At 41.2% G+C, this 25,234-nt stretch overlaps 1 long non-coding RNA gene across 3 annotated transcripts in view; it reads left to right on the top strand.

Annotated features, from left to right (window-relative positions):
• Positions 1 to 1,958: 1,958 nt before the first annotated feature.
• The window catches only part of LOC309619402, a 576,205-nt gene continuing 552,929 nt past the window's right edge, over positions 1,959 to 25,234 (top strand). For all 3 annotated transcript variants that reach the window (XR_014238930.1, XR_014238931.1, XR_014238932.1), the window contains exon 1: positions 1,959 to 24,150. This is a non-coding gene — a long non-coding RNA (uncharacterized lncRNA). The remainder of the gene's footprint in view (positions 24,151 to 25,234) is intronic.

Genomic DNA, 25,234 nt, shown 5'->3' with positions numbered 1-25,234 from the left:
CCAAGTGAAATTCTGTCTGATCCATTCAGCCTCTGGAACTTGTTGGAAACTTCAAAATTGGCCTGGGTTTCCTACAAGGATTTATGAATCTGGGCTGAATTTGAGGTTCATAAAAACACCCAGCCAGAGTTGCTTTTGTCTGGGATTTCAAAAGAAGTGTTTTGCTCATTTCTTTATATACACATCAAGCAAACTGTCACTGTCTGCTGGATTTATGTCTTGCTCTTTTAAAATGAGTGAACTACCTATTTTAGGTCTTCATTTCTTCATTGATGTTATGGGTTGAATTGTGTCCCTCTCCCCCACTCCATAATTATATGTTGAAATTCTGACCCCCAGAACTTCAGAATGTGACCTTATTTGGAGATAGGGTTTTACAGGGATAATCAAGTTAAAATGAGGTCATTAGAGTGGGTCCTAATTCAATATGACTTGTGGCCTTATAAAAAGGGGAAATTTGGACACAGAGATATGCACACAAGGAGAACACCATGTGAACATCAAGGCAGAGGTCAGGGCGATATGTCTACAAGACAAGGAACGCCAAAGATTGCCTGCAAATTACCAGAAGCCAGGGAGAGAGCTGAGACAGGTTCTTCCTCATAGCTGGCAGAAGGAACCAACCCTGCTGACCCCCTAAATCTCTGTATGGTCAGGCCACTCAAGATGGCTGTTCTCTTGCTCTCTGTAGGTCCCCTGCCTGACCAGTGCCTGCTTCACCTATATCGTAAGCTCAGGACTGACTTTCCTATGTACTTGCCCCAGGCCCCAGCTGGTGATTGTTCTCATCAAAGGGGCGGTGAGGAGGAGCCCCTCTGCTGGTTTCCCTGGTAACTAATGAGCTCCACCTGACATCAATTCCCCTATAACTGGAAATCCCCCACCCCCAAGCAAAGCATGCCGCCATGTCCGGCCTCCTGTCTGCTGCACATGGTGAGGTGTTGCTCCAGGACCTCGCTTCAGACATGTAAGATTCCCTCTGTCCGTTAAACCACTGATGTCTCTGTTGCTGACTCCGGGCTCTTTCTTCGGTCTTGAAGCTGGGCAAGCACAGGCCTCGTAGGCTTGCGGGGTGCAGCCCAACAATGGGCGGAGCAGCCTGGAGACCGAGGGAACTCCCGTGAGCGCCGAGATGTTGGGAATACAGGGCGGAAAATAGAAAGCTGCAGGGGCCGTCCACTAGCCCTGGGCCCCGAAAGTTGCGCGGGAAATCCCTCGCTGGCTGTGTACTAGAATGCGGGGCTCTGTGGTGGCCGTCCTTGCTGAATGGGGGCTGCCAAGAGATCTGGAGTCCAGTGGCCTCTAATGGCTCCTGTATCAAAGTGAGGCTTTTGTAATTGGTTAAGCTAGCTCTCTCGAAGGAATTGGTATTTCTCTTGTGCCTTTGAGATGAGGGTCTGTGGTAGCTGGGTTCCAAAACCAAGCATCTCGACAGAACCAGGCAGAAGTTGTGAACCATTTGTGAACTCGTCTTGGAAATACATAGTGTCACCTCCTCTGTTAGTCATAAGGCCTCCCAGATTCGAGGGAAGGAACCCAGACCCCCCCATGTCTTGATGTAAGGAGAGTTAAAAATCACATCGAAGGTATGTAGGATGGGACTTACTGTTATGACTAAATAACACCTTGTTTCAAGGTCTTTGAAATAAAGCTCTCTATCTGTGATTGCTCTCAGTTTGCTTTTATAGCCCTTTTGAAAAAATGTACTTAAAAAAATATAACTGCACCGCTCTTTTCTTTAATCTAGATTTAAAAGTGTAGCTTATTTGATGTATTTTACCCCTAGTGAATAGTTGCTGAAAGAATGAACTAATCCTGGTTTCACCACCAACTTTATCACTTTGGACAAGTGATCTTTCTTTTTTTTTTTTTAATTAATTAATTAATTAATTTATTTATTTTTGGCTGTGTTGGGTCTTCTGTTCTGTGCTTTCTCTAGTTGCGGCGAGCGGGGGCCACTCTTCATCGCGGCGCGCGGGCCTTTCACTGTCGCAGCCTCTCTTGTTGCGGAGCACAGGCTCCAGACGCGCAGGCTCAGTAATTGTGGCTCACGGGCCCAGTTGCTCCGCGGCATGTGGGATCCTCCCGGACCAGGGCTCGAACCCGTGTCCCCTGCATCGGCAGGCAGATTCTCAACCACTGCGCCACCAGGAAAGCCCGAAGTGATCTTTCTTGATTTACGTTTCCTCATCTGCAATAACAGAGCCTACTTTTGTTGGGATGTTGTGAGAATTAAATACATTAATGCAAGTAAAACAATTAGTATGATGCCTGGTTCATGGTGAGCTCTGCATAAACAATAACTGCTACTGTCGTCATCATTGTGGTCAAGGCATAAGTGGCCTATATAATTTTTTTTCCACAGCAGATACAAGGGGTGTCTTGATCTAGTGCTTTGATGAAAAAAAAAAAAAAAACCAAAAACTCATTATCACATTATTTTAAAATTTCAAGTAACCTTAAAGGAGGATGTGGGAAAATAAAAAGCTGATTAAAAAAGGTGGTAGAATGAATTTAAATGGATTTGAAGAATAGTATGTTGAATTGGTGTCAATGAGGTTTTTGAAAAACCAAAATGGAAAGGAAGGCCAGTGAATCTTAAATTGAGAAAATGGGGCTTTGGAAGAGTTGATTTTATTTTGAAATCCCCAGTGGTATCACCTAGGACCCCCATTTCCATTCTTCTACCTCCTGTCTCTTGGAGATTCAGGTGAACTCAGCTCAGACACATCCAGCACCCTTCCTGTGCCTCTTTCTTTGCATTTCCTGGTTCTTATAAGGCTGGGATCCCCAGTCTCCACTCGCATGTCTTTCCAGGGCCATCTATATTTTATCTTCTATATTTTCTTGGAGCAAAACATTGCCTTTTCCAGGTTTTAAAAGAAATGGAATCCCACAGAAGACATTTATCACGATTCTTAGAGGTCTATTAGAGACTGTAACTGTGCGGGAAAGTTTCACATTGTGAAGCATTTAAGACCCTGTTCTTTTGCTTCCTCGTCAACCCCTCACTCTTTATTACCTGCAAGTCTGAACTCCAGCTTCCAGACCCTCCCAGACTTGATGAGCCCCCTAGGAGGCATGGTCCAATTTACCAGCTTTAGAGAATAAGAAATAATAAAAAAATTAAACTGAGAGAGAATTTGGGGGAAACAAAGCAAGATCTTCACATGTATGAAATTTAATGCTGTTTTAACTGGGGAAATGCAGTTTGACTGGAAGATACGCTGTATATACACTAGTATTCCATTTCATCTTGAGACAAGCCCGCTGAAGTGAGTACTATTATTATGTCCCATTTTATAGATGAGGGGACTGAGGTACAAAGAAATAAAGCAGCCAAAGTTATTTGAAGCTGTGGTGTCTAACTACAGAAACTTCACCTTTAACTATTATTCTGTTCTATGTTATTGATAACTCTGTGGGGTCTTTCCCACTATTGGGCTAGGAAATTTTCAGACTTGAATTGTTTTAAGGAAGAGTTGTACGTATTCTATGATCTTCAGGAGTCTTTTTCACCTTTTGGGGGAGGTACCTATGAGCCCCTTTATTGAGAAATTAGTTCTCTCCCAATGTTGCCTTTTCAAAGTGCTTTTCAGATACTTACTTAAAAATATTTTAATAGAGAAATCACCAATGTGTAAGAGTTATAAATGAATCAGTATACCATAAAAGATGTTCATTAGGAAGATAAGACCTCCCTAGTTTTTTTGCAATTATTTTATCACATTTCTGATTAATGATTTCATTTGGGCCATTTCAGTGTTCATTGGTCTTCATTTGTTAGTGTTGATTATAGGATGCCATGCCTCATTGGAATCTGACTCTTTTTGACCAACAAATGCATATTAAAATCAATAGAAATGTCATTAGCATCCCAATATCAGGAGAGATAATATAACCATTTCTCATGCATTCAGTTTATTAAAATTTGATAAAGTGTGAAATATGTAGGACAAGTAATGATGTTTTAATCTTTCACCAAGGTAACAATTGAAAGCTGATTGATTCCATTCAGTAATTATAAAATCAGAATGATGGAAGATTGTAATCAAGTAGGATTCATTCTCCTACTTGTCACTCCTCCATGCAAGACAAAATTCTCATTTGCATCATCTCTTTTATCTGAAAAGAAATCAAACTTCTATTTGCTTCACTAAATCCAGGAGATAGATAATAGCCTTTCCTGACTTTGAAGGGGATGGCGAGGTGGCTGCTGCGTACTAATAGCAGAGAAGAAGGGATAGTCCTTCTTTAAGACTAGATTGTCTCAATGAGAAGGGCCAACTCTGATGGGATCTAAATATTCAAACTATTACATCCTTCCAACTTTTGCATGACCAGCTGAGTGAGGTAGGGCCTTTTCTATTATGATTCTGCTCTTCCTAGCTTCCTTAAGACAATCCTGGGGGAATGTAGCTGGCCAAACATGTTAGGATCTCAGTCAATTCACTTGGCTTATAGAGTGCCAGAGGTTGGAGAGTGGGGCCTTTCTTTGTTCTAAAAGGCCTGGCAAGAATCCTAATTTCCTTGTCTTTGAAGATACGGGAGGATTACCATTAGCCCATGGTTCTGTAGTTGTTCGGCTGGGTGTAAAGAGTGGGGAAGAGAAGAACAGTGGGGAGGAAAAGGCAGGTAATTGGATCCATGCTGCTAGGACTGAAACCTAGAGAACGTGACCGAAAGAATCAGCAGATACCTACAATTTTAATGGCTCACATCCATCATCTCTTGGGCTTGGTTGGTGGCTTTGAAGATGGAGTTTGCCAAGTAGAACATATCTAGCTGTCATTGATTCATAATCTAGAACATGCCATCAGCTAACCTGGGAACAGTAAACTCGTACTGGAAAAAGAATTCCTCAGTGAAGTCTTTCTTCACTGTATATGACTCCTCTCTGCCCCCAGTTAGATCAGGTCCCTAATCTATATGTTGTTAAAGAACCCTGTGCTTTTCCTTCATAATAGTTTTCACGTGATCATGTTTGTGGGATTATTTGATTAATACCTGTTTCCCGGCGTTAGACTGAAAGCTTTGTCGGGGCAGGGACTAGTGAATGTGTGCTTTTTCTTTACGACTGTGCTTTGAATGTGGTTGACTAAGTGTTCCTGGTGTCTGCCCAAAGTTGCCTTTCTCTCTCAAGGAGCCCGACCTGTGTAAGAACTTGCATCCTTGTTAGAAAGTCTTTTTCCTAGCTGACTCAAACAGATGTCTATCTGTCCCTTGGACCTTCCAGTTCCCACTCTACCAGCCACACTGATTAAACATCTATAGGACCTGATTATACACAGTTTAGAAGTGACCTTATAATGCATCTCAGAAATTAATGAAGAAGTATTTCCATTCTCAAAGGATTTGGAGGCTCTAAAGACTTTAGTGTAGTTGAGGATGGGAAATCTGGGGCATAAGAGTGCCTTTCTAGGGTTCGGAGAGTAAGGAGAGAACATTGGGGCAATTCTGCTCTTTGCTATACAAATATCTACTTTTATTGTTTTGTTACAACGACTGACCTTCCGACAGATTTTCTGTGGGCAGTAGAGCACTGTGAAAAGATTATTATTTTTGGAGCCAGACAGAACTGAATTTGACTCTCAGGTTTAACAGTTACCAGCCGTGAGGCCTCCTCATCTGTAAGCTTGGAAAAATAGTGCTTGTTTTTCAGAGTTGTCCTGTGAATTGATATACTATATTTTAGTGCCTGACATGGTGCCTGATACACTGTAAGGGCTAAATACATGGTACATCATAGGGAGGATTACTGTTGCCAACTTTCAAAAAGTGAAAATTGATGGCCACAGAAGCCAGATAATTTACTTTGAAATCCACAACAAACTGAGGTAGTGCTCAAACTGTGGATATAACTTTTTTAAACTCCGTGGAGGGACAGACTTTTCAGCATACTGGACAAAGTTTAAGATTTAGGAACATATGGCCACTGGCTCTACTTTCTTCAGTACCCAAGACATGGCTTTGATGATGAATATATTATAGAATCCGAATTGCTTGGCATTGGAACTCATTCCCTTAGGTGGAGGTATATCAGTTGTTCCTGTAAGTTCTGAAATGGTGATGTCAGCCCCAAATTTAGAAGGGCACTAATTTGGCAAAAATTCGGTGGTTTTCTTATCCTCGGTAGGACCCTTGCTTGCTTGCTTGGGGTATGTCTGTACTAGCTGCAAGCTCTGTAGGGGAAAGAGAAAAGCCAGACCAAAACACACAGCATCTACAGCTGTTGTGGGTGGAACTTCCCTTCTGTTAAGAATTCTCGGCTAAAAAATTTGGAAATGTAAGCACGTGTGTCTGAGGGGCTCCCTGCTGCTCTGAACCCTCTGGAAACACTGCAGCCCCTCAGCCCAGTAGTTCTCATCCTGGCCTCACATTAGAATCACCTGGGGAGTGTTTAAAAAAAGACTGATGCCTGGATTCCTCCATTAGGCCAATTAAATGAAAATTTTTAGGAAAGGGGCCCAAACACCCATGTTTGAAAACAATCTCTCTAGGTGATTTGAATGTCCTCAGGTTGAAGATCACTGCTGGCCCAGATCTCTCAGTACTAATCACACGGTCAAATCTCATCTGCTAACATGGAGGACAGCAGCAGCAGCAGCAGCAAATAGAAGGGTGAATAAGACCTAAAAGATCGTGTATGTTTGCTTTGGTGTTTGGTTGAGGGCATTGATCCGAGAAATAGGTCTTTTGCTAACATCACCTGGAATAGAGAGCTTATTGTTTTTTCAACCATTAAAACCCCATAGGAGGTGAAGTGATAGGTTCTGGGAATGGGATGTCAAGATGTGTCATTTTAAATGGTGAGTTTTTAGGAAATGCTCTTCCCAGAGTGCCTCCCTTGGGCCTGATGGTTTGGCAGCTTTACATCCAGCACTTAGCTGCCCATCCCACTGGGATCCTCCCTCTGATCTCAGAATGCTGAAAATGGCTTTATTGACAAAGGCAGCATTTAAAACCAGTCCCTACAATGAGCTGCTTAATGGTCAACCCCACCCAGGTGAGGACTCTGCCAGGTAGACACCCATCACATGAGTGTTAACTGAGTGGGTGGTACCCATGGGGAAATCACAATTAGAGAGTGCTAGGACCGGAGGGACTCAAGAGATAGGTTGGGTTGCTCCTCTTAGTGGGGAGATGGGGGCCCAGAGAGGTAACCCCAGACAGGTGCACAGGACTAGGCAGTGAATTATGAAGAGCAGATCCTCATACCCAGGATAGGACTTTCCCCATCTTACCATTTATCTTCTTATATTCTTCTCTCCATTTTTTAAAAAAATAGATCTTTACTGGAGTATAATTGCTTCACAATACTGCATTAGTTTCTGTTGTACAGCAGAGTGAATCAACCATATGCATACATATGTCCCCATATCCCCTCCCTCTTGAGCCTCCCTCCCATCCTCCCTATCCCACCCCTCTAGGTCATCGCAAAGCACCAAGCTGATCTCCCTGTGCTATGCTGCTGCTTCCCACCAGCCAACTATTTTACATTCGGTAGTGTATATATGTTGATGCTACTCTCACTTCGCCCCAGCTTCCCCTTAGCACCCCGTGACCTCAAGTCCATTCTCTATATCTACATCTTTATTCCTGCCCTGTGACTAGGTTCATCAGTACCTTTTTTTTTTTTTTTTTTTTTTAGATTCCATATATATGTGTTAGCATACGGTATTTGTATTTGTCTTTCTGACTTACTACACTCTGTATGACAGACTCTAGGTCCATCCACTTCACTAGAGATAGTTCAATTTCGTTTCTTTTTATGGCTAGTAATATTCCATTGTATACATGTGCCACATCCTCTTTATCCATTAATCTGTCGATGGACACTTAGGATGCTTCCATGTCCTGGCTATTGTAAATAGAGCTGCAATGAACATTGTGATACATGACTTTTTGAATTATGGTTTTCTCAGGGTATATGCCCAGTAGTGGAATTGCTGGGTCATATGGTAGTTTTATTTTTGATTTTTTAAGGAACCTCCATACTGTTCTCCATAGTAGTTGTATCAATTTACATTCCCACCAAGAGTGCAGGAGGGTTCCCTTTTCACCACACCCTTTCCAGCATTTATTGTTTGTAGATTTTTTTTTTTTTTGTAGATTTTTTGATGATGACCATTCTGACTGGTGTGAGGTGATACCTCACTGTAGTTTTGATTTGCATTTTTCTAATAATTAGTGATGTTGAGCATCTTTTCATGTGCCTCTTGGCCATTTGTTTGTCTTCCTTGGTGAAATGTCTATTTAGGTCTTCTGCCCATTTTTTAACTGGATTGTTCGTTTTTTTGATATTGAGCTCCACGAGCTGTTTGTATATTTTGGAGATTAATCCTCTGTCTATTGTTTCATTTGCAAATATTTTCTCCCATTCTGAGGGTTGTCTTTTCGTCTTGTTTATGGTTTCCTTTGCTGTGCAAAAGCTTTTAAGTTTCATTAGGTCCCATTTGTTTATTTTTGTTTTTATTTCCATTACTCTAGGAGGTGGGTCAAAAAAGATCTTGCTGTGATTTATGTCAAAGAGTGTTCTTCCTATGTTTTCCTCTAAGAGTTTTATAGTGTCTGGTTTTAATCTAAGTTTTTAATCCATTTTGAGTTTATTTTTTTGTATGGTGTTAGGTAGTGTTCTAATTTCATTCTTTTACATGTAGCTGTCCACTTTTCCCAGCTGCACTTGTTGAAGAGGCTGTCTTTTCTCCAGTGTATGTTCTTGCCTCCTTTATCATAAATTAGGTGCCCATATGTGCGTGGGTTTATCTCTGGGTATTCTATCCTGTACCATTGATCTATATTTCTGTTTTTGTGCCAGTACCATACTGTCATGATTACTGTAGCTTTGTGGTATAGTTTGAAGTCAGGGAGTCTGATTCCTCCAACTCCGTTTTTCTTTCTCAAGATTGCTTTGGCTATTCGAGGTCTTTTGTGTTTCCATACAAATTGTAAAAGTTTTTGTTCTAATTCTGTGAAGAATGCCACTGGTAGTTTGATAGGGATTGCATTGATTCTGTAGATTGCTTTGGTTAGTATAGTCATTTTCACAGTGTTGATTCTTCCAATCCAAGAACATGGTCTATTTCTCCATCTGTTTATGTCATCTTTGATTTCTTTCATCAGTGTTTTATAGTTTTCTGAGTACGAGTCTTTTGTCTCCTTAGGCAGGTTTATTCCTAGGTATTTTATTCTTTTTGTTGCAATGGTAAATGGGAATGTTTCCTCAGTTTCTCTTTCTGATTTTTCATTGTTGGTGTATAGGAATGCAAGAGATTTGTGTGCATTAATTTTGTATCCTGTAACCTTACCAGATTCATTGATTAGCTCTAGTAGTTTTCTGGTGGCATCTTTAGGATGTTCTATGTATAGTATCATGTCATCTGCAAACAGTGACAATTTTACTTCTTCTTTTCCAATTTGTATTCCTTTTATTTCTTTTTCTTCTCTGATTGCCGTGGCTAGGACATCCAAAACTAAGTTGAATAAGAGTGGTGAGAGTGGACATCCTTGTCTTGTTCCTCATCTTAGAGGAAATGCTTTCAGTTTTTCACCATTGAGTATGATGCTTGCTGTGGGTTTGTCATATATGGCCTTTATTATGTTGAGGTAGGTTCCCTCTATACCCATTTTCTGGATAGTTTTTACCATAAATTGGTGTTGAATTTTGTCAAAAGCTTTCTCTGCATCTATTGAGATGATCATATGGTTTTTATTCCTTAATTTGTTAATGTGGTGTATCACATTGATTGGTTTGCGTATATTGAAGAATCCTTGCATCCCTGGGATAAATCCCACTTGATCATGGTGTATGATCCTTTTAATGTGTTGTTGGATTCTGTTTGCTAGTATTTTGTTCAGGATTTATTCATCTATGTTCATCAGTGATATTGGTCTATAATTTTCTTTTCTTGTGATATCTTTTTCTGGTTTTGGTATCAGGGTGATGGTGGCTTCATAGAATGAATTTGGGAGTGTTTCTCCCTCTGAAGTTTTTTGGAAGAGTTTGAGAAGGATTGGTGTTAGCTCTTCTCTAAATGTTTGATAGAATTCACCTGTGAAGCCATCTGGTCCTGGATTTTTGTTTCTTGGAAGATTTTTAATTACGGTTTCATTTTCATTACTTGTGATAGGTCTGTTTATGTTTTCTAATTCTTCCTGGTTCAGTTTTGTAAAATGTACCTTTCCAAGAATTTGTCGATTTCTTCATGGTTATCCATTTCATTGGCATATAGTTGTTTGTAGTAGTCTCTTAAATCCTTTGTATTTCTGTAATGTCAGTTGTGATTTCTCCTTTTTCATTTCTAATTTTATTGATTTGTGTCATCTCCCTTTTTTCTTGATGAGTCTGGCTAAGGGTTTGTCAATTTTATTTAGCTTCTCAAAGAACCAGCTTTTAGTTTTATTGATCTTTGCTATTGTTTTCTTCATTTCTATTTCATTTATTTCTGCTCTGATCTTTATGATTTCTTTCCTTCTACTGCCTTTGGGTTTTCTTTGTTCTTTCTCTTGTTGTTTTAAGTGTAGGGTTAGATTGTTTATTTGAGATTTTTCTTGTTTCTTGAGGTGAGATTGAATTGCTATAAACTTCCCTCTTAGAACTGTTTTTGCTGCGTCCCATAGGTTTTGGGTTGTCGTGTTTTCATTGTCACTTGTTTCTATGTATTTTTAAAATTTCTTCTTTGATTTCTTCAGTGATCTCTTGGTTATTTACCAGTGTACTGTTTAGCCTCCATGTATTTGTGGTTTTTACAGTTTTTTTTCTTGTAATTGATTTCCAATCTCATAGTATTGTGGTCAGAAAAGATGCTTGGTACAATTTCAATTTTCTTAAGTTTTCTGAGGCTTGATTTGTGACCCAAGATGTGAGCTATCCTGGAGAATGTTCCATGTGCACTTGAGAAGAAAGTGTATTCTGCCACTTTCGGGTGTAATGTTCTATAAATTTCAATTAAATCTATCTGGTCAATTGTGTCATTTAAAGCTTGTGTTTCCTTATTTATTTTCTGTTTGGATGATCTGTCCATTGGTGTAAGTGGGGTGTTAAAGTCTCCTACAATTATTGTGTTACTGTCAATTTCTCCTTTCATGGTTGTTAGCATTTGCCTTATGTATTGAGATGCTCCTATGTTGGGTGCATAAACATTTATAATTGTTATGTCTTCTTGGATTGATCCTTTGATCATTATGTAGTGTCCCTTCTTGTCTCTTGTAACAGTCTTTATTTTAAAGTCTATTTTACCTGATACGAGTACTGCTACTCTAGCTTTCTTTTGATTTCCATTTTCATGGAATATCTTTTTCCATCCCTTCACTTTCAGTCTGTATGTGCCCCTAGGTCTGAAGTGGGTCTTTTGTAGACAACATATATATGGGTCTTGTTTTTGTATCCATTCAGCCAGTCTGTGTCTTTTGGTTGGGGCATTTAATCCATTTACATTCAAGGTAATTATCGATATGTATGTTCCTATGACCATTTTCTTAATTGTTTTGGGTTTGTTTTTGTAGGTCTTTTTCTTCTTTTGTGTTTCCCACCTAGAGAAGTTTCTTTAGCATTTGTTGCAAAGCTGCTTTGGTGGTGATGAATTCTCTTAGCTTTTGCTTGTCTGAAAAGCTTTTGATTTCTCCATAGAATCTGAATGAGATCCTTGCTGGGTAGAGTAATCTTGGTTGTAGGTTTTTCTCTTTCATCATTTATAGTATATCCTGCCACTCCCTTCTGGCCTGCAGAATTTCTGCTGAAAAATCAGCTGATAACCTTATGGGAATTCCTTTATATGTTATTATTTGTTTTTCCCTTGCTGCTTTTAATATTTTTTCTTTGAATTTAGTTTTTGTTAGTTTGATTAATATGTGTCTTGGTGTGTTTTTCCTAGGGTTTATCCTGTATGAGACTCTTTGTGCTTCCTGGACTTGGGTGACTACTTACTTTCCCATGTTAGGGAGGTTTTCAACTATAATCTCTTCAAATATTTTCTCAGACCCTTTTTTTTTCTCTTCTTCTTCTGGGACTCTTATAATTTGAATGTTAGTGTGTTTAGTGTTGTCCCAGAGGGCTCTGAGATTGTCTTCAATTCTCTTCATTCTTTTTTCTGCTCCTTGGCAGTTATTTCCACCATATTGTCTTCCAGCTCACTTATTCGTTCTTCTGCCTCAGTTATTCTGTTATTCCTTCTAGTGTATTTTTCATTTCAATTATTGTGTTGTTCCTCTCTGTTTATTTGTTCTTTAGTTCTTCTAGATCTTTGTTAAACATTTCTTGTATTTTCTTAATCTGTCCCTCCATTGTATTTCTGAGATTCTGGATCATCTTTACTATCATTACTCTGAATTCTTTTTCAGGTAGATTGCCTATTTCCTCTTCATTTATTTGGTCTTATAGGTTTTTACCTTGCTCCTTCATCTGTGACATATTTTTTTTGTCGTCTCTTTTTTTTTTTTTTTTTTTTATGAGTGGGATTGTGTTCCTGTCTTACTGGTTGTTTGGCCTGAGGCTTCCAACACTGGAGTTTGTAGGCTGTTGGGTAGAGCTGGGTCTTCGTGCTGAGATGAGGACCTCCGTGAGACCTCACTCTGATGAATAGTCCCCGGAGTTTGAGGTTCTCAGTTAGTCCAGTGGTTTTGACTCGGAGCTCCCACTGCAGGAGCTTTGGCCCAACCCCTGGCTTGTGAACCAGTATCCCACAAGCGGTGGGGTGGCAAAAAAAAAAAAAAAAAAAAGAGAACAATAACAAAGTAAAAAATAAAATTAGACTAGGAAACTAACAGATATGTTCGAATATAAAAATAAAAACAGATGAATCAAGAACCGGAAGGTACATCAGTACCACAGTAGTAAAAAGGAGGAGGAGGAAAAAAAAAAAAAAAAGAAAGAAAGAAAAAAAAAAAAAAGGGGGAAAAGTCCTTGGCTGTGGAGGGCCTAAGCAAGGGTGTGGTTTGGATGGTGGGTGGGGCCTATGCTCAGGACCTGCAGGGCTGCAAAAGGCCCTGGGGGCTGTAGGGGGTGGAGCTTAGGCTCAAGGAACAGAAGGGGCCCAGGCTTGCGCCCAGCCTTTGGTCTCAGAGGGCAGGGGACCTCACCTGGGAGCCCAGCAAGCTTTCTGGGCTCGAGTGGGTGGGGCAGATGCCCTCTTCTCCTCTCCTGCTCCTCTGGTCCCCGGAGGGCCCCTCCCGCCTGCCTCTCCTGATCTCCCCGGCCTCCCTCCTATGCCCCCAGGACCCACGCAGCCTGGAGAGGGCTTTGGAGGGGGTGTGGCGGCCTGGAAACTCAGCAGGCTCCCCGGCCCAAGTGGGCCAGGTGATCGCCCTCTGCTCCTCTGCTGCTCTTCCGGGAGGGTCCCTCCCGCCTGCCTCTCCTGATCTCCCTGGCCTCAGAGGTGCTGATCTTGTCTGGCCTCCACTTCTCCTCCCCCCTCAGTCCCCCCACTTCCTACCGGTTCACTTGGAGCTTCCTCCCATCTCCTTGGTTGTCAGGGTCCCCCACCAGCGGCCAGCAGGTGCCCTATTTGTGGGGAGACGCTAACTCGGTGTCTTCCCACACCATCATCTTGACTCTGCCCTCTTCCATTTTCTTTATTCTGTTCTTTTCCTGACCTTCTCTTTCTCTTTTCCTAGGTTTTTTTTTTTTCCCCCTGACTCCATCTGTATTAGTTAAGGTTTTCCAGAGGAACAGAATCAATAAGATATATAAGATATCTCTCTATATATACCTGCTGTCTTTGACACGGATTCATGCACTGCTTACCACTGTTTTGCTATCATGTGATGACTGCAGAAACCATCCTTAAACTGCAGCCCCACACAATTCTTGTACTTTCATTTGACCTAGCCGAAGGTGTCCTTTTTAAGTCTTATTTGTAATAATATTTATAATGACATATAATACGAAGTAAATGGAAGTGTTCATTGTGAGCATAAAAAAACTCTATCTACCTATCTATCTATCTATTTATGGATGCCTCACTTCAGGCATTCAGGCAGAGAGAGAATTCAACCTTCCTCTGTCTTTTTGTACTCTCTGTGCCCTCAGTGGACTGGATGGTGCTCACCCACATTGGGAACGACCACCTGCTTTACCCAGTCCACCAATGCAAATGCTAATTGCTTCCTGAAACACCCTCACAGACACACCCAGAAATAATGCCTAACCACGCATCCGGGTATCCTGTGGCCCAGTCAGATAGACCCATAAAACGAACCATGACACCATCCTATTTCCTTCCTTTCCTTTCCTTCCTTCCATCCATCTTCTCCTATTTCCTTCATTTTTCGTTTTGTTTTTGTTGTCTTGGGTCTTAATGACTTTAAGCCTGTGTTTTGCCTTGACTGAGGCTCTCAGGCTGGAAAAGATTGTTAATTCTTAGGCTTGAGCAATCCGTGTAAGTGAATAAAGTGACTGTTAAAGTTTGTGATCTATAGTTCTAAAGTACAAAAAATTAGGTCAAAAGTAGGAAAAATTAATAGGGAAACCAATAAAAAGGAAACCCAAAGTTAAAAATTCTGAACTCCTTCACAGAGGCAGATGCTGTAAGACGGAGGGGGAGTGAGGCTGGTGTTCTCAGAACTCTTCATAGTTGGGAACAGATGATTTTAGACAACTAGAGTGAAAACTCATTTGAAAAAAACTTCTTGTGGCATCTCAGTAGGAGAACATTTTTATCAACGGGATGGTTATTGCCTGCCTGGTTGGAATTTTTATGTTCTGCATCATTCTATTTGAAATCATGAGGATTTGACCAGAGGATATTTCTTTCCATTTGTAGGACATTTTGTATTTGGGATAATACCTTCTCCTCAAACATTTTAGGATGTCAAAATGTATTAAAGTGACGTGTATTTTCCCCTTAGATCTTACCAAACCAATTCCTATAAAAGCAGAAAAAGGATAAAATGTACATCTGAATTTATTTTTGTTCAATTTCTTTTCCGTTTTCTTAACCTTCCTGGAGTGAGTAGATTATCATAAAATTGTCTAGGGGGCCAAAGTCTGTGTTCTGGCTTAGGGAAAATGACACCTCTTAAAGGGCTTGTTAAGAGGCTATAGTGGATATTAGTTTTGTTGTTGTTGTTGGTTTTTTTTTTTTGGTGCTCAGCATCTATTCACCCTTTGTCCCATATGCCTATCTCCCTTTTGTCTCATATTCAAATCCTGCTGTTATAAAGGAATCACCTCTTTCCCATGCTCAGATCTTGTAGTTAAATGAAGCTGGTCCCACTCCCAGCTCTAGGGGTGGAACATATGACCCAGACTTAAGCCATTGCGCACATGGTACACTCCTGCCTATAACTGTTGGTTTGAGATTGGCATATGGCCCTGTACAGCCAATGAGACTGTTGAGAAAAGAAGATGAACTGTTTTTGCATTTGAACTTGAAAGGACATGGGCTGTAGCTATAGACAGGCATAAAGGGAAAGCCTATTTGAGTGTGAACCAACACAGAGGTGAAACCTGATAGGAAACAGAAAATGTTTGCATATACTCAGAGGAGATTTAGACAATTGGACAGAGTTTGGGGATAAATTCATGAAGATAAATGTGGGTAGAATAGTGACCCCCAAAAGACAGATTGAGGTCCCAACACTTGATACCTGAGAATGTGATCTTATTCAGAAATAAGGTCTTTGCAGATGTAATGAAGATGTAAGTTAAGGTGAAGTCATACGGTAACAGGGTAGGCCCTTAATCCAAGATGATTGGTGTCCTGATAACAAGAGGAGAAGTGATACAGAGAGACATACACGGTGAGGAGTATGCCATATGAGGACACAGACATGCACAGGAAAAAAGGCCATGTGACCATCAAGGTAGAGATGTTACTACAAGACAAGAAATGCCAGGGTTGCTGGCAAACAGTAGAAGGTTAGGAAGGGGCAAAGAAGGATCCTCCCCTAGAGGCTTCAGAGGGAGCATGGCCTTGCTGACACTTTGATTTCAGACTGTGAAACAATACATTTCCAGAACTGTGAGACAATAAATTTCTCTTGTTTAAAGCCACCGAGATTGTGGTACTTTGTTATGGCAGCCCTATGAAATGAATACAGTGAGTGTACAGAAAACTTAGCATGTGAAAAAAGACTTTTTTTTTTTTTAACTCCAAGGAAAATAAAAACTTGTTCTGGAAAAGGGAAAGTAACCACATGACTTAACTGTTAAGAATTTAATAGTGAGAGTACTATAAATATTGATTTTTAATCTTACCAAAATTATAATATACTGGAAAGTATATATGTGTGGTGGGGTCTGTGTGTGTGTGTGTGTGTGTGTGTGTGTGTATGAAATCATCTTTCACAGTGCAAAGTCAATATAAAATGCCTAAACTGAAGTGTCAGGAAGTAGCAACATACACACATTATTCAGAAACATGAAGGTAAAGAGTAAATGATTCAGTTAAACGAGCTGAAAGTAGCTGCCTCTTGGGAGCAGGAAACAGGAGGTGGGCACTGCTGGGACTGCTGTGTTTTTGGAGTGAGACTTACAGAACTATTTGACTCTTTAAGCTATGTGTACGAATAACCTTCATATAAAGAAAAGCTACTTAAAAAGGGAAAGGAAAAATTGAATCCATGAAGCAAATTACTTGTAGAACTAAGGAATGTGCTGACCTTAGACAAAAGTAGAAAATAGAATACATTTATTTTGGGGGCTAGTTATCCATTGATCTACATCTGTTTCCTGAGCAGTGGGGGAGGAGGGCACAGGGGAGGGTCAGAGTTCTTTTCTAAAGACTTCACATCTCCCTTTGTGCCATATTCAAGTCCTGCTTTTATATAGAAATGAGAACTTCTGTTACCTTGAGTTTCTAATTACAGTCTAAAACCATAAAGTTCATTTTAACAGGGATCTTTCCTTAAAACTGAAGAAGGTTCTCAAGGTGAATGGCATACGTATATGTTGCCTGGGAGTGGGAGTTACAGGCACTTTAAAAAAAAAAAAATTTATTTATTTATTTATTTATTTATGTCTGTGTTGGGTCTTCGTTGCGGTGCACGAGCTTCTCATTGTGGTGGCTTCTCTTGTTGTGCACGGGCTTCAGTAGTTGTGGCATGTGGGGTCAGTAGTTGTGGCGTGCAGGCTCAGTAGTTGTGGTGCACAGGCCCAGTTGCTCCGTGGCATGTGGGATCTTCCTGGACCAGGGCTTGAACCTGTGTCTCCTGCATTGTCAGGCGGATTCTTAACCACTGCGCCACTGGGGAAGTCCCTACAGGCACTTTCTTATCCCACTGGAATTCTGAGTCAGATTCATTTCTGACTAGTAGCTGAAAGCTGAGTGTACTTGGCCTCTTACAGTGATCTTAAGGCAGAGGCCCTCTCAGTCCTTGACCCCAGCCTGTCCTTAATCCTCCTGGAGGGAAGTGTCCAGCCTGCACTGCTGCTTTTTACCATCAGAGGGCAGTAGGGCCTAAAGGGCCCAGGGAAGGAGGGGGAAAGATGCTTAGCACCTGGAGAGTAGGAGGAAGTGTCTCACAGTGTTTGCACTTAAGGCATGTTGGTAGCTAGATATTGCATTGGCACAAATGGTGCGTTTTCTTCTAAATTTTGTGCCAATCGAAAAAGGCAGGAAGTTTGATCTTAATGCATTTGCCATGGCTATCTATTTCACTAGGAGCCAGGAATTTATTAGGAAAACGAAGAGAATTGAAAGAATAAGTTTAGACTGGCATTTCCCCATTTTCCTACTTGTAGAATAGATTCGGTACCTATTCTGAAAGAACACGGTGTCAGCTCGAATGATGCTCTGCTTTCTTCCCTATTATTCTAAAATAGATGTGCTTCTTACACGCATGGGTAGACCATTTACTTTTTATTTGTATCTCAGGGACAAATCTGGCTTATTAGCGCGGTTATTTGTAAGCGGCTAACCTGGTTCCCTGTGCTGTTGTAACACTATCTTGATGGGTTGCTGTGAAAATGTGAAGATGTCTGTCAGGCAGGAAAAATTATGTAAAAATGATGTGGGTATAGAAAATGGGATCGACAAAATGTAATAAACTCCTCCTGGGCTGAAGAGCAGAGCTGCATATGTAATGAAGTACTTTAGGATTACGTCACCTTTTATATAACATCTGGCAGTGACTTTTATTTCAGAGCTCATTTGAAGAAGCCAGGCTCTTTTCTTTTCTTCTCCCCAAGACTGCCTTTATCTGAAAGAAGAAAGAAAGAACTGTTAGATTTTGCATGCAAAGAAAGCCAGAGTGGCTAGATAACTCCCTTAGGGTAACGGAGAAAGGAAAAAGAAATTGAAAAAGGTCAGGTGAACACAGCAGAAGGAATGAAGAGGTTTGTGTGATTCTTAGTGAAATTGGACCAGTCTAAGCAACCAGACAGGTAATCTGGGTGGCTCTACCCTTCCCTCTTCCCTCCGCTGGCTCTATAGACCTGACCCAAGAATGCTTGGGAAAGAATTTTTCCTTAAATATTTTGTCTGAAGTAGGAGATTGAGAAAATTATTGAGATAATTTAGGTAAATCCTAAAATTTCTTCCTTTGGCTTTGGAGGAAAAAGAGCTTTCCTCTAAACCAACACCTTTCTCCCCTAGTTATATCCAGACTTTCTGGTCTATCACAATAGATTATTCAGATGATCAGCTCACCATTTAAATTTGCCTAGACAGACAATGGTGAAAGGTCTTCAGTGACATTGAATGGGACTTCATTCCTTTGAAGGCAGGAACCAGGAGGGGAGAAGACCCTCTTTTCACCTCCCCTTTCTCCTCTCTCATAGCTTCTCTGAGCATGCTCCCCTCTGTACAACCTGGACCCTGCTAAATCATGTTTGCCAGCCTCATTGTATTCCTTCATCATGTTTTCTAAAATCTTGCATTCTTGCTTTAACCTTAGGAATGCCCTTTCGTGTATTTCAAGGCCATGTCTACGATCCAGAAGAGGTGGTGTCTTCACTTTTCTACCTAATGCATTCCCAACAATGTGTTTGAAAGTCAGTTGGATGTTTGAAAGTTGAACAATAGATTTGCATGTTGTCAGGAAGAATTTGTTCTCAGGGAGCTAAAGTATATGATGAAATCCCTAATTATGGTTTCTGCCAGTGCCACCTCCCTCGGGTCTTGGCAGCCCTGTGAGTGGGTAAGAACAGGCACATGGGCTGGAGTGGGTGGCAACTGCCAGTCATTGTGGGCTGAGGAAGTTGATCCAGGAATCTCTCCTTCCAAGACTTAGCTTTCCTTCTCTCAGCTCAGCTTGGAAGGGCAAGGGCTGCAGTAAGAGGATCTGGTTCTCACCCCACCTCCAAGGCTAAGCACATGTGACCCCCATGAGGTGGTGGGCAAGGATTTAGTGGAGCAGGGGCATGGACGGGGTTGCTCAAAGGATACCCTCAGGGATGGGGATCCTGTGTGTGCTGGCAAACTCCAGACTCTGTGGCCCGTGACCTCTGCAGTCCTCAGTGGCAGAGGATGGCCCTTCAACTTGGCCGTGTAGACTCATCTATAGCACTCTGGGGAAGAGGTGCTAGGGGAGGAGATTCTTCTGTTGTCTCAACTTGGACCTGGCCCCTTCTCCCAGTAGCTGCGGCTGCCTGACATGAGATAGTTCTATCATTATTCTAAGGCAATTTAGGAAAGACCGAATTTTGAGTATGAAATGTTTGAAGATGTCAGTGTTGGGTAGTAGATAGTGTGGTAGCCTGGATACAAAACATGCATACATAACGTGCAACCCCCAAACTTAGCATCATAAAGCAACAACATTTAATTGTATCTCATTATTTTGTGGGTCAGGAATTTGGGCAGTGCTTGGCTGGGTGGCTCTTCTGTGCCACCTGGCATTGACAGAGGTTACTTGGTGCTGTTCGGTTGGTGGCTGGTTTGGGCTGAGGGTTCAAGATGATTCTACCCACACGCTTGATGTCTTGATAGGAATGGCTTTGGCCCTTTTCCCCTCTCCATGCAGTTTTAGGGCATCCCCACATGCTCTCCCTAGGAGGGCAGTTGAATTTTTACACAGTGCTTTGCTTAGGACTCTAGAAGAACAAGGAGGAAGCCACCAGTTCTCTTAAAGACTGGACTCGGAATTGACAGCACCAATTCTGCCGTACTCCACTGGTCAAAGCAGTCACAGGGCAACCCAGAATCTAGAAGAATGGAAACAGATCCAGCCTCCCAAGGAGAGTCGTGTCAAGAATTTGTGGCCATCTTTGATCTACCACGTGTGGGTTGCATAAATGTAGACCATGTGGAAGTGGAGGAACAGAGAATACGGGGATGAGGGGGGACTCTCCCTTGTCTTTGCTTCCTAACTAGGAATTATAGTTTTTCCAAGGGTATTGGGTTCATCGGGAAGACTAAGGTCACCTTTTCTGCTGCCACCTGAGGAAAATATACTTCTGCTGAATGAGGGCAGTACTGAGGTTTGTGTCCCCCTTTGTGCTTTTGGTTCAAAGCAAAGCTTTTGTTAAAGTGCTTAGCAACACTGATGGTAGGTGCACTGGAAAAACATAAGTGGGTAATGTCTGAAGGACACTTTGGAGATGATCTTGGCAAGTTTCCAAAGGAAGAGATGGAACATTTCTCATTTTCTCTGCCGTTTCACACAGCTGTGCCAAGGACTAAACAAGCAATGGATTAAGCAGGTTTTCAGATTTTTCTTTTTTATATAGAGTAGAGGAGGGGAAAAAGAGAGAATTTTTTTTTTCAGCCTAATGTAACTACTTATAATTTCCTTTGTCTGTAAGTTTGATACAAGATCCTAGCAAAAGCCTTAGTAAAAAAGACAACAATAGTATGTTTTTCATTATTATAGATATGATACAATACTGGCAGTGTCATGGGGTCCTCTTTCAGACACTCATTTAATTTAATTATTTTATTTTATTGAAGTATAGTTGATTTACAATGTCGTGTTAGTTTCAGGTGTACAGCACAGTGACTGAGTTATACATAATAACTGAATATATATATGTATATATATTCCTTTTCAGATTCTTTTCCCTTACAGGTTATTACAAAAAGTTGAGTATAGTTCCCTGTCCTATACAGTAGATCGTTGTTGGTTATCTGTTTTATATATAATAGTGTGTATGGGTTAATCCCAACCTCCTAATTTATAACTGATTAGTTTTTGAAAAGATATGCACATAGTACAAATTTTTTTAAAAGTTTATTTATTTTGGCTGCGTTGGGTCTTCGTTGCCGTGTGCAGGCTTTCTCTAGTTGCAGTGAGCGGGGGCTACTCTTCATTGTGATGCACGGGCTTCTCATTGCAGTGGCTTCTCTTGTGGAGCATGGTCTCTACGCACACGGGCTTCAGTAGTTGTGGCTCGTGGGCCCTAGAGCACAGGTTCAGTAGTTGTGGCGCATGGGCTTAGTTGCTCCGTGGCATGTGGGATCTTCCTGCACCAGGGCTCGAACCCGTGTCCCCCGTATTTGCAGGTGGATTCTTAACCACTGCACCACCAGGGAAGTCCCAGTACAAATTTTAAGGGAACAAAAGGCATAGAATAAAAATCTCCCCCACATTGCTATCCCTGAGTCCCTCATGTCCCTTCCTCGGAGGCAGTCATTCTTTTTTGTATGTACTTCTAGACAAATTCTGTGCATGTGCAAATACCCCAACACATGTGTGTGTGTAATTATGGGATATATAATTAAATACAGTGGTTCCTCCCTTATCCATGGTTTTGCTTTCTGCGGTTTCAGTTCCCTGCGGTCAACTGAGGTCCGAAAATATTAAATGGAAAATTTCAGAAATAAACAGTTCATAAGTTTTACATTGTGCACTGTTCTGAATACCGTGATAAAATCTCGCCCTGTCCCCCTCTGTCCCGCCTGGGATGTGAATCATCGTATCCCGCTGTAGTGGCCATCTTGATTATCAGATGACTGTTGCTGGATTGCAATGCTCAAGTCACCCTTATTTTACTTAATAATGGCCCCAAAGTGCAAGGGTAGTGATGCTGGCAATTCGGATATGCCATAAAGCGCTTCCTTTAAGTGAAAAGGTGAAAGTTCTCGACCTAATAAGGAAAGGAAAAAAAAACTGGATGCTGAGTTTGCTAAGATCTAGGTAAGAACGAATCTTCTATTTTGAAATTGTGAAGAGGGAAAAAGAAATTCATGCAAGTTTTACTGTCCTGCCTCAAACTGCAAAAGTTATGGTCACGTGTAACTAAGTGCTTAGTTAAGATGGAAAAGGCATTACACTTGTACAATAATATATTTTGAGAGAGAGAGAAAGAAGGGGGGGGGACCACATTCACATAACTTATTTCAATATATTGTTATAATTATTCTATTTTATTATTAGTTACTGTTGTTAATCTCTTACTGTGCCTAATTTATAAATTAAACTTTATCATGGTTCCTATACATACATACCCATGGTATGCATGGTGTGAATGTATAAGAAAAAAATATAGTATATAAAGGGTTTTGTATTATCTGTGGTTTCAGGCATCACTGGGGGGTCTTGGAACTTATCTCCCACAGATATGGGGGGGACTCCTGTGTCCTTCCCTCCACAAAGAGAAGCATGCTGTATAGTGTTTTGTACCTTGCTTTTTCATGAAACAATATGTTAGAAATTGTCCCATATTAGTAACTATAAATTAACTTCTTTTTTTCCTAAGAGTTACATAATATTTTGTTGCATGAACATAGTATCATATTTATATCTATATCTATCTGTGTATTACTTTAAACTAGTCTCCTGTTGATGAATATTTAGGTTGTGGCCAATCTTTTGCTATTATAAGCAACACCACAATGAATAGTCTTGGGCATGCAATAATATTTGTGCATATGTGAGACTATATGTGGAAATGGAATTGTGGAGTGAGGGGTGTGAACGTTGTAATTTTTATATCTATTACCAAATAATCCTCCAGGTGTTTCTATTAGTTTATATTCCTCTACCCAGCTTTCATTTTAGATTCTGGGGATTGTCAGTGGAATCTGTTCTGAGGAGGTCATAGGTGAGGAAATAGGAGGTAAGATTGAACAAGGAAAGATCTACACTTGTGTTTTTATATCAGCCTCATAAAATGAGATTTCTAAGTAGTTTACCAAATATTTTGGCAAAACAGACCAAGTATCAGGCAGTCCTCTCTGCTAGGAGGCCTGCCACATGGAGTAATGAGAAGATTGGCCTCTCTGATAAGAATCTGTTTCCAGTTTGACATTTCCAATGCTCACTGTGGGATCTTGATTAAGCCAGTCAGCCTTTCTTTGACCTCAGTTTTCTTGTTTGTCAAATGAGTATTAATGAGTGAATGATCTGAAGAATCTTTGGATCCAAAATTATTTAGTTCTATGAAACTCCCTTCACATTTTATAACATATTAAAAACTCCTATAGAGGAATATAATATAGAGCTATATAATTTGCAAGACCCCATGCAAAATGAAAATGTAGGGCCCCCTATTCAAAAATTATTAAGAATGTCAACAGCCACAATGGAGCATTAAGCTAAGTGTGGGCTCTTGTAAGCGCAGGGACCCTGTGCACCTGCGCATAAGCCCATGAAGCTTGTCCTGCTCCTTTAAAGATCCTGCCGTCAAATCAATGGCTTACTTAGGCTTAAGCTTTTGGTGGCAGTTTGACAAAGACATGTGCTTGATACATGCCCCCCCAGCCCCCAATTCTTTTCTGGAAAAAGGTGCTTTGGTCCATAGCCCCTGGCTAAAGAAGCTGCTCTAAACCTTATCTTGTGCAGTGGGCACCTGATGATTGGACCGGATGTAGACACCTGACCCAAGCTCAGCCAGTTAATAGGCTGGTAAATAGCTTGTAAGGTGGCTGACAGGAAAAGCTTCTGACCAATACGAGTTAAGTAATTACAATGGGAAACAGACTCTGGAATTTGATCTGAGAAATATGGAGAGGATCAGCCAGCTGGATTGGGGCTTAGGGGTGAGAGTGGGAGCGGATAGGTAGAGAAAGGAGAAGCTGCACATGTTACCCTGTGTAACTCAACAGTGAACCCTCATGTCTTGAGGTAGCCTAAGTGAAGTTATTTCTGTCCTTTTCCAACCCAAAGAGCATAATTAGCCCAGTGTAATGCTAGAGCATGGCTTCAGCCTGTTAATGTTTAAGCCATCTAGGGAGTGTGGCTTAAGAACAATTAGAAGTATGGAAAATAGAAAAAAAGCTCCCAAGTCCTGTTTTCTCCTTCATCTGCCAGCTACTGCATTGGAATCAGCTGGTGAGTAGCCTGTGCTGGGCAGGTGAGGTGTGATCTGAGCTCACTGAGGGCCGCCCTTCTGTCTTTTTCCTGCTTCATTTATTCATGTCATAGCCAACTTTCTTACATATCCCTAGGACTTTTTTCTCAACTTCTCCTAAGTTATTCTTGACACCTTGTTCTACTTCCAGTGGAGTAGCCCTAGGAAATATGTAGCTGTCAAATGTGTAACAAGACATGCATTTTCTTGGTATATATCTTTTTCTTTCTGTTGGACTATGCTAATGGATCCCTGGAGTCTGCAGCGGGCTGAGGCAGGAGGTGCACTGAATGACCTCTCCAGACCTTTCACAGCTTAGCCATGCTAAGGAAAGGATTTCAATATAGTCATTTCCCAACCCCTCGTTGTAGAACGTCTGTATAATCGTTTGATGCTTTTCCCTTTCCTTCACAGTTCAGTAGAGGCTGAGTTTGCTGGTCTTTAGATGAATAACTGACTAATTTGGTCTGGAATGTCATATAACTTATCATTGACAGTAATTTACTTTCTGGGATGCGTTAAAATCTGTGGCGTGTGGGTGCGTTACTTACAATAACACATACTGCACGGAGTGGCCTGTGTAAATGAGTCAGGCATAAAGCTGCACAAGGCAAACTGGATCCTGTTTCACTAGAATCACTGTAGCCTGAGCAACCTGGGTAAACATGACATGGGACTCTCATCTTCCTCCTAGGTGCCTCTTGGCAGGGCACATTTTAGCTGTTTATGGGGTAGACTAGGAAAACAAACCATCTGTTGGCACTAAATGTGGAGAAAGGGATATTTCTGTTTGCCTTTACATTAGTGCACTCACCTCCAATGTCCTGCCCTGAAAAGGCTTGGGTCCAGGAGGGGAAACAAAGGTGAAAGGCCTAGAGTTCTGTATTCTTCCTTGCCTGGGCCATTTGCTATACTTTGCCAACGCCCAGTGAATATTTTGGTGAGCACTGGTGCAGGGACGGGCTTGAGCCTGTGGACTGTCTGCGGTGATTACCATGGGAATATTCTAGAGCCATGTGTGGGCATCAGTTTTGTACATAGGAAGGGGGAAAATGAACCTGCTAA

The sequence above is a fragment of the Balaenoptera borealis genome, assembly GCF_965194805.1.
Source record: "Balaenoptera borealis genome assembly, chromosome: 2".
NCBI lineage: Eukaryota > Metazoa > Chordata > Mammalia > Artiodactyla > Balaenopteridae > Balaenoptera > Balaenoptera borealis.
The sequence above is the reverse complement of the archived record's forward strand: the minus strand, read 5'-3'. Positions and strand labels throughout refer to the sequence as shown.